The 7,434-nt window shown below is 38.9% G+C and overlaps 1 pseudogene; it reads right to left on the minus strand.

Moving 5' to 3' along the window:
• Positions 1-29: 29 nt before the first annotated feature.
• Positions 30-725, minus strand: LOC149263550 (F-box/LRR-repeat protein 14 pseudogene; annotated as a pseudogene).
• Positions 726-7,434: the final 6,709 nt, after the last annotated feature.

Genomic DNA, 7,434 nt, shown 5'->3' on the forward strand with positions numbered 1-7,434 from the left:
CGATTCAGAAAATGAAGGTCAACCATCCATCAGTACATCCATGAGAGATCTTGCTTGTAGGAGACAACCTTTGCATCACCTTGAGTGCCTTTCTCTGAGATTTGAGGGCAATCTTCCACCTTTAACTATTGCAATTTATGAGAAGCTACTAGAGGCTTGAGTCCAATATCTGTCAAACCCAAGCACCTACAAAGTCGCATGACAGTCAAGGATGGAAAGTGCTTAACCAGTTGCAGCCCTTCATCAGTGACCTCCTGGCATTGTATAAGTTCAAGGATCTCTAGAAAGTGAGCTGCACAAAGAGCCTCCATGCCACTGTCATTGAATGAATAAACATGGTCAAGAACTAAAACCCAATGAAATTATGCCAGCAAGACTGAAGGAAGATGAGGAAGGCAAGTCTCCATCAGAGAATGATATTGAAACTGATTCCAATTCAAGCAATTCTGAGCAATGGCCTTCAAGCTCTCATCTGTCAACCGCAGTGGATTGCTCATTAGGATAGGAATGGAGAAATCTGAAGGAACTCGTAATGACAAGGTTTTCAGCTTGGGGCATTGCTGGGCAAGGCTTATCAAATCATTATCTCTTACCCCAACACACATATCAAGATGAAGATTTTGCAAAGCTTGACATTTCCTAAGCACACAAGCAAGTCCTCTACCTGGGCTGATGAGGCAATTAACAAGACTCAAATCTCGAACATAGATACCCCAGACCTCCATCTGTAATAAATGTGCAAAAGCTAAGAGTGAGATCAGTGAGGTTAGGGCAATGCTGTGATAGAATTCTAAGCCCTTCATTATCCAACTGCTTGCCTATCTTTGACATCCATCCAGAATACCCTATCTCCACTCTCACTAAGTTAGGGAACCGCATACAGAGTGCGGATAAGGCTTCATTTGCTGGGCTTAAACCGCACCCCACCCTTAAATATTCCCTCTGGTCTTTCTCGATTTGATAGAAACGTTTGCACAGAAGGGCTGCAGTGTTTCTGTCTGGTGTTTCTTTAATTCGATATAGTACTTCCCACACCACCTGATCTGGTAAAGCCTCCATCATTCTCAAGCCTAATTCCAGTGGCAGACTGCGTACATGTAGCGAAATCTCCAGAAATTACTCTACATATAAAATAATGAACCAAAGGGCAATGAATAATCAAAGTTGTGCCTACAAACAGAAAAATCACGATGAAATCCACCAGGAAGCAATTTCTATTGTTGAATATACACAAAACAGGCAATATGCCCATACACAAAGCAAGATATAAGCAAGCCAAGAAGATAATGATCCAAGTGAAAGATTGATAAGTATCTGCATGCCTGAACTGCAAATTTTCAATTATTTTAATAACATGTGAATTTGAATCTTACACAAAACTCTCTTGTTTTTCTTTGCAGTGAAACTGTCCCCTCACTATCCCACTGGCTCTTGCAAATCCAAGCTATAAAGAATGATTCAATCCGATTTCTTTCTGCCACATCTTCAAGGAACAAAACTCTCAAGTGGACCTCCTATCTAGGAGGGGGATCTCCATGCATTGATCAGGGATCAGTCATCTCTCTATAGTTCATTTTGTTCTCGCTAAAAACAGAGATTGATCTGATCCTGCAACTGGAAAATGTTGTTGTAACTATTCGCAACTCATATTTGGACTTTTGTATCGAAGTATTGCTCCAATTTATTTATGGCTCAATAGACTTGGAACTATTGAAATATTGCTTGCTTGAAGTTGCAACCGTCTCTCCACTGCGCTATCTGCCCAGCTCCCTGTTCTTAACTTCATGCAGGGACTCGCTGCCTCACAGCTGCCCTTGTTAATTAATTTTTTTGTACTTACCCAAGTTAATATTATTGCATATTTGAACTAAAGGAAAAGTAATCATAAATATGAATTTTATGTTATAATTTTCACTTTATATTTACACCTTTTCTATCACAAATGTGGGTGAAGAGGATAGCCTTTTACTTTATTTTTGAGTGGTAATTGTTTTAATATTATTGGGTTGTTACTTATCTCTAATACTCTTTTGGCAAAAATGCCTTCCCATGTTTATGTTTGTTTGACATGTTTTATATATATATATATATATATATATATATACCTTCTCATGTATATTTTTCTTTGACATGTTTTATATATATAATACTATATTTTTTTTTTGTCCATGGGGTTTTTATAGATGGTGAGTAGGTACGTTGTTAAGACATTCCTAGATGTTAAGTCATTGGTTCAATTCTTTGTCTGATTCGAGTGTTCTTTTTGGTCATTACTATGATGTAACCTCATTATTGCCAAACATCAGTTCAATTCTCTTTGACGCCCTTGGAGTTAGGCTCAAATTAGTTTTGGCAAGGGGTGTGGTTCCTTCATGTGCACCTACCCTGATTTTTTAGGGAAAAAAACACCATACCTTCTTTCAAGCAACATATGCATATTTACACTTTTCCTCAAAGAAATACATCAATGTCATTTAAAAAGGACAAAAAGAAAATCCTACATTAATTTTATGCTCCTAGTAGAGTATATGTGATTTTGTCACATATACAATCATAATTCTTATTACCAATGAATTTAGCTAACTATTAATGTTATTAATTAAGTTTATATATCATAATTACTCCCTCAGGCAAGCAGGTTGTTGCATTTGCCATCGGGTTGACCCATTCCACACAGGACCAAGAAAACTTGACTTGCATGCATGGGCTGTTTTTTCCTGGAATAGAAAAAGCAACACACAAAAAGCATCCCTAGATTGTAGGGAGCTATTTTTAGTAGCTGGAGGATACATGCAAAGATCGTTTTAGAATCTTTCCTTTAAGTGTTGTTTTTTTCTAGATTTGTGGCATACACGTCATGAGCTTCAAACTTATTTATTCGATGCATCATAGCTCATTTCTTCCCATCAATCTCGGAGCTATAACATCCCACAGCACATCTAGGACTTTTCGACACATCCAGCTGAACTATTCACGGGTAAGTGGTCTTAACGTGTCTTTTGCAGTATTTCTGTTGTTTTCTGTGTTTTCGCTTGTGTGAGTGTTGTTTCATTGATTTCTATGAACACTTGCTATCGTTTACATGCATATTATCTTTTACTAGAACCATTTCAGTTTGTGTTAACATCTCAATGTTGTCACATGCATGAAACTGTTTTTCATGAATGGTCACTCATTCGGCGACTTGCTTCACCCACATGCATGTTGTTCCATTTTTTGAATCTTTCATTCACTGTTGCATGCATGATCATTCACTCCTGTTGACACTGAGTATCGCCATGCATTCACAATCACATTTGCTTTCAGGTTCCCATCGGCGGGTTTGGGCAACTTTGGCCAGAACTCTCCCTCACCAAGACAACATTGCGCAATCCTAAGAAGGAATACTCTGTCTTCCCCTTACGAAACATGCCTTTCTTCCCAGTAACTATCCTCCAGGCTTGCCTTGCATAATTCTGAGGAACAGTGACTACTGGCCCAGAAAATTGTGTAATGCAGTCACTGAGCTTGCAACCATTACGAGCAGAAATTGTGCATTGCGCAATTCCAACAGTCAACAGCCAGCTTGGATTACGCATTGCACAATTCCAGTAGTTAGTCAGCCTCCCCAGACAACCCATACTACCTTTTGCGTAGTTCTGACAATCAGTCAGCTAGCCTCCTAGAAGAAATTGTGCAATCTTTGCTAGTCAATCCCCAGGTATGTTGTATGTCTTTCCTCAAGTTTTCTTTGGTTTTCGCTGAAAAGTTTCTTTCCATGCATATTGCTTTGTCTCTAGTTCTAGCAGCTGTTTGTCTGCCTCTTAGCAGTTCAGGATCAATGGCCTCTAAGAGAGCAGGATCAAAGGACACTAACGAATGTGCAATTGGAGCACCAATTGAGCAAGTGTCTACAAGTCTACCGATCTATGAAGATACCAAGCTGACTGTGGACAAGGAGATCAAGCTGAAATGGAAAGATGTTAATGATTCATTTGCAGGAAAATTTGCGGTAGACCTCGAAGACCAGCAGGTATATGTGAACATTCACAAGTTTGGCTTGTACCAGATTGCATGTAGATGCTCCATGTTCCCATGCATCTACATGATACATTAAATCGTCTTGCACACTAATCTTGAGATGATGACATTGAGCAATGTCAGTAGGACGAAGATTGCAACCTTCAGGGCACAAGATTATGATGAGATGTATCAGATGTCAGAGCCTGTGACCATCATGGAGACACCCTTCAGCATACCCAGCGGTAATGCCAACTCCAACTACATTTTGAAGAAATCGGTGAAGGAGCCAACCAGATTCAGGATGACACCCAACCAGGTCTACAAAACGAAGATACTGCTGAAGGTGTATCAATACATGGTCATCTTTGCATGTCGACTATATGGCTAAGAAAGCACAGAAACCTTCTCACAGAGTTGGGTGATTGCGTTGGACCAACTAGCTAGAGAAGGAAAAGCATGTAACTGGTCCAGCATGTTGGCTCATCAGCTGAAGGAATAGGTAACAAGGGCTCGACAACTGCCTAAAGGTATACAAGAAGAAATTTACATGTCCGCCTACATCTTGGATGCAATCTATGCCCAACGGGAGTTCTCGGGCTTGAAGTGGGCGTGGACAGTGGCGAAGATTACTGTGAACACTTATTGTAATATGTTGTCCGAATGCATCTTCAAAGGCGTTATCTGGACTCCCTATTTGCTAGTTTTCACCACTACGCGGTTCCATGGGCCAACGGTCAGTGCGCTTTGACTGAGGGTTCTCATTGTTCCGTGCTCACTACAACTGCCACTGTCTAGAGGTTCTTCCTAATAGATCATTTTTCACAAGATTTTGAAGTCTAACATAATTTGAAACAATCATAGAACTCTGATAACTTTCAAGGATCCAATTCGGATCATGGCCTTCCCACTGAAAAAGCTTTTGGACCACCAAAAGTTGGTTTTCAAGCATCGACTAAGTGAGGGTACAATTGTCTCACTTGTCCAATCTCTATCCATTTTGCACTTCTTGGCTTTGAACCCCTGAGCCCAATTCTGAGGTACTCAACATCTCTCCTGCGCGTCATTCTCACCTTCCTGTCCAGAACTGTGTCTTTCTACAATTCATTAAGATATTTAGGTAGCGAGTCATCAATAGAAGGAAATTGACTTTGCTCTTCAGGATCCTCAATTATTGAAGGTTCAAACAATCTCAAGCTATCTGCATTTACGACTGAGTAGATGTGCATGTAAGTTGGTAGATCAAGGCAAAAAGCATTCTCACCAAATTTCTCAAGTATCTTGAAAGGTCCATACCTGATAGGATTTAGCTTTTTACCTTCACCTTGCATCTTGTCCTTGCTGATATACAGCCAGACTTGATCACCAACTTCGAAACTATGCTCCATCCGATGCTTGTCATTCCTTGCCTTGTATTTGGCCTGGCTCTTTTCCAATTGTTCCTGTACTTCCTGGTGGATCTCTTGGATTTGTTCGATGAACCTAGTTGTCTTGTTCACATTGTTGTGTCCCTCAACTATTGTGTCCTTACCAAAGACAAATTCCAAGGGTGACTTGGGTGTAAAACCAAAACAGGTTTCAAAAGGAGATCTCTGTGTAGAAGAATTTTTTGCTCGGTTGTAAGCATGCTGCACATAACACAAATGTTCATCCCAAAGCTTAGGATGTTAGCTACAATATCCTCTGAGTAACTGGATTACTATCTTGTTGAGTACTTCTGTCTGGTCATCGGTTTGTGGACGGAAAGCTGTGATTTTCTTTAGTTTGGTGTCCATTAGTTCCCATAGACTTGACCAAAACTTTCCCACAAATTGGGTGTCTCGATCAGATATAATGGAAGTGGGTAATCTAAAATGAACCCATACATGTTGAAAGAACAGTTTTGTAGTTTGTTCAGCTATAATCTGCTTATTACAAGGTATCAAAATACACATTTTGTTGAACCTATCCACAACAAAATACGAATAATCATGACCTTTCCTATATTTGGGCAGTCCTCCAACAAAGTCCATGGAATCACTTTCGCAAGGATGAGAAGGAACTAGTAATGTAGTGTACAAGCCTAGTTTTCTATTGCTGGGCTTGCTTTTAGCACACATAGTACACCCTCTTACATATCTAGAAACTGTCATGTTCATTTTTGGCCAATAAAAAAACCTTTGCAACTGTGCAATTGTTTTACTTACCCCAAAGTGACCTGATATTAGAGAAGTGTGTGCTTCTCGAATTATCTTTACTCTTTCAGTTTGTGGAATGCATAGCTTCCCACAATGATATAAGAGTCAGTCCTTAATATGATAATCCAATTCTTCTACTCGTTTGCCTTGACTTAAAGTTGCATATACATCTTTAAAGTCTATATCTTGAGCATATTGTTCAATGTAGCTCTCATGTAACACATAATTATGCATAAGTATAGTAGATGCATTTATAATGGGTCTAGATAACATATCTACAACTTTATTGTGTATGCCCTTTTTATATTTGATGACTAAATGAAACTGTTGTAGAAAACCCATCCATCTATAGTGTCTTGATTCCTGCAACTTAGTTTGGGAGTGTAGATATTGAAGTGGTTGACAATCAGTATGTATTATTGTCTCTTTGCCCATTAAGTAATGTTTCCAATTTTTCACACTCTGTACTAATGCATACAATTTTGTACTACTACATAATTAAATGTCTCAGAATGATAACATATGTGTTTACCATGTTATATCAACACTTCTCCCATGGCATAGTCACTGGCATCCATTTGGATCTCAAAGGGTCTTTGAAGATCTGGCAGTGCTAGTATTGGTGTTGTACTAATCTTTTCTTTCAAGGTGTCGAAGGCTTTCTGCTGTTTGCCTCCCCACTGAAACACCTTGTTCAATATTGTTAAAGCATGTAAGGGAGTTGCAATTAAGGAAAAGTTAGAAATGAAATTTCTCCAATATTGTGTTGCTCCTAAGAAGCTCCTAACTTCTGTAGCAGATTTGGGTTTAGGCCAGTTTACAATGACTACCACCTTAGAGGGATCTATCTTCAATTCACCACCCCTACTATATGTCCCAAATAATTCAAAGATGTTTTGCCAAATTCACATTTTGAGAGTTTAACATAAAATTTTTCTCTTTTCAAAACATCTAGTGTTTGCTTAACATGCTTCAAATGTTCTTCTCATGTTTTGCTAAATATCAGAGTGCCATCTAGATATACAATAACAAAATCATCAAGAAAGGGTCTGAGTACATCATTAATTATTCTCATGAAAGTAGTAGGAGCATTAGTTAAGCCAAAAGCCATAACCAGCCACTCATACAATCCCTATTTTGTTTTGAAAGTAGTCTTCCATGCATCTTGTTCTGCAACTCTGACCTGATGATATCCACTATGCAAGTCTAACTTGGAAAAATAAACAGCTTCTTTCAATTGATCTAATAGATCATCTAT

The sequence above is a fragment of the Pinus tabuliformis genome, chromosome 6 (assembly GCF_031772625.1).
Source record: "Pinus tabuliformis cultivar Carrire ecotype Pingquan chromosome 6, CPIR1, whole genome shotgun sequence".
Lineage (NCBI taxonomy): Eukaryota > Viridiplantae > Streptophyta > Pinopsida > Pinales > Pinaceae > Pinus > Pinus tabuliformis.